The sequence below is a fragment of the Frankliniella occidentalis genome, unplaced genomic scaffold (genome assembly GCF_000697945.3).
Source record: "Frankliniella occidentalis isolate FOCC.00 unplaced genomic scaffold, Focc_3.1 Scaffold140, whole genome shotgun sequence".
Taxonomy (NCBI): domain Eukaryota; kingdom Metazoa; phylum Arthropoda; class Insecta; order Thysanoptera; family Thripidae; genus Frankliniella; species Frankliniella occidentalis.
In genome coordinates this window covers 338,153-340,900 of record NW_026267267.1, presented here as the reverse complement: position 1 = coordinate 340,900, position 2,748 = coordinate 338,153, and the positions used below count along the sequence as shown (strand labels likewise).

The following is a 2,748-nucleotide window of genomic DNA, read 5'->3' as shown; positions in this document are numbered from 1 at the left end:
ACGCTATTTCACTAACATAAGTAAATAATCTTATTTTTGAACAAGTCTTGGTTCGCGCCACGCCGTGGATCGGCTGTAGTGTGCCACGGCTCTCGGATCTGCGATGGGTGGGTCACTCTCCTACTCCTAAGTGCCGGGCGGGGGGGAATTGCCAAGTTCAGCTGTCTCATAGCGCCTTATAGGTAGGCAACATCTTGCTTGTAGAGCTTGCGTGTATTGCGGGATGGCCTACCCGGAGTATCGCAGACGCCGAGCCTCCCTAATATCTCGACAAAAAGACAAAAGTCCGCTCGGCACCGTAAATGCTATGCAACCTCTTTGGTTTTCTCGCACGCTGAGTCCAAATCTGGTAGTGCCGATGTCGTCCGGGCCCCCGGGGACGTCATTGGGGACCTCAGCACGCCGATGACACTCCCACGAAATACGATTCGGCTCCAAACGTCGTGTGTGTATCCCGGCTGGTGCATATTTCTTAAAAGTCACCAAATATAATTATTATTAATAGCAAATCGCCCATAGTAGTTTATTATCCAGATCATTTCATTATTGTCACATGGCACTTCCCTGGCGTTGCCGCCTGGAGCCACACAACGATGCACGGGACGGGAAGCATCCCCAAAACATCCCAAAAGGATCACATCCTGGACAAGCGAGGCGGGATTGCCTCCCCCAGGAAAGAATCACATCCCGCGACCACGATATGTCGGTGAGTATGCCGTAATTATTGCTCTCCCCCTTTGCCGTGCCGCGTCCCCTACCCCTCTCCACCTCCCCACCCCAACCGCGCATTTCCCGCGCCTTTATGGAAACGTAAACAAACAGTGAGAAAGGAAAATCGGTCACGATCGGCGTTTCTGCCAAATACCGATAATACCTACTCATATGATTATTGATCAGAGGATTTTAACCAGAATTTTAGAGTGGACATCACCGCTTTTCGTTATTAATCGCAAGGTATAGTGCTTACTTGTTTCCAGTCCGGAATATTGAATTTTTCCATTCCGGTTATTGTTGTAGGAGGTTATGCTCCTGTGGCTCAATTTTTTACACGCACAATTAAGTTGTAAGTTATTTTTTGAGGCCGAGTAAATGGTGCCCGTGATGTAAATAACTTGGCTCCTGTCAGCTTTGTTGAAAAGGTGTTGAAAGGGTACACTCCTCCAATCCATGCAGTATATGTTTGTTGTAGGTCCTTATGCAAATGGGTGAACTGCCAGTGTTTTATCACATATCATATATTTTACTCTATATTATTCTCGTGGAACAGAAAACTTTATTTCTTTCTGATTGGGGTGCAAACCGAGTGGTACTATTTGCGTAATCCCCCAAACAATCTATCAATGTGCGTTGCAGATAATTTGCAGCTGCCCCTTGGTACTTAATGTTTAATCCAGTACCAAAATTTTGAAAGACCATAGTCATTTAGAGACGCATGGGGAGAGAGGCATTTAAAAGTGTATTGTATGAGTTAATTATATGTAATTAAAAGTTGATGAGCGCTAAAAGTACCGTTTAATATGATTGCAGGAACCCGGCCCAGAAATGTTCTTCACATGAGCAAGAGAAGTCTATGGAGTCATTTTACCCAAAAGAATAGGTGAGCTGACATGACAGTAACGGCAACGGCCAACGCTGGTCCAATTTGTCTCTGTACAGACACTATGAGGAGCTTCCTTTCATGTGCATCAAAGGGTGGTTTTTGATGATTTTTGTGGTGCCTTGGTTTTTTGTTGTCGATTTCAATCATCCTCTGTCAAAATCCAGGCTGATTTGTTATCACTGAAAATGTCTTTAAAAATCATGGCAATTTGAAAAATTGCTGGAATTGGTTTGGATTGGGGCAGACTCCCTTTTCACATGCTCTGTCTAAATATCATGGGGCCGACCCACTACAGCAGAGTTCTTAGCCAGTGCGCCTTAGGTAGCCTACCCGCCCTTAGTTAGAGAGACCAGCTCTTATAAAACTCAAGTTGCTGTGGACAGGGGTGGTTTCTGACAGAAACAAAGAAGGTAGTTTTGTGGTGCCTGGTTCACTCCTGTCGATTTGAATTTTCCTCCATCGAAATCCGGACCCATCAATTTATAGCCTTTGTAAATTTTGCCAATAATGAAAAAAAAAATTGAAAGTCGCTGGAAATGTCGTAATGTCGAAATTTCGCACCGCCGGTCCATTTCAAGTGAGTTGCGCCTGTTTTTCTTGGACCGGTTCGCCTGCGAGGTAGGCAGCCCATCTTACGCTACCCGCCAGATTCAAAAGACCTCCTCTTAAAACTCAAGTGTGTCTGGACAGGGGTGGTTTCTGGCGGAACCAAAAGTAGTTTTGTGGTTCCCTGGTTCACCTCTGTCGGTTCGACTACTTTTCCGTCGAAATCCGGACCCACCCATTTTTGCTAAAAATGGGAAAGCCTTTGTATATTTTGCCAAAAATGAAAAAAATAAAAATCGCTGGAAATGGTTGGGATTGGTCCGACAGCATCCTCTTTCAATATCTCCGTCGAAATTTCACGCCGCCGGGCCAGTTTAAGTGAGTTACGCGTGTTTTTCTCGGACCGGCTCGCGCGCCAGATTCAAAAGACCACCCCTTAAAACTCAAGTTTCTCTGGACAGGGGTGGTTTCTGGCGGAACCAAAAGTAGTTTTGTGGTCCCCTGGTTCACCCCTGTTGATTCGACTACTTTTCCGTCGAAATCCGGACCCACCCATTTTTGCTAAAAACACAAAGGCTAGCCTTTGTATATTTTGCCAAAAA

The 2,748-nt window shown here is 45.4% G+C and overlaps 1 protein-coding gene across 1 annotated transcript in view; it reads right to left on the bottom strand.

Annotated features, from left to right (window-relative positions):
• LOC113213228 (homeotic protein female sterile) overlaps nt 1-2,748 on the bottom strand; it is an 11,785-nt gene that overhangs the window by 4,437 nt on the left and 4,600 nt on the right. The gene's annotated exons all lie outside the window — the stretch shown is intronic.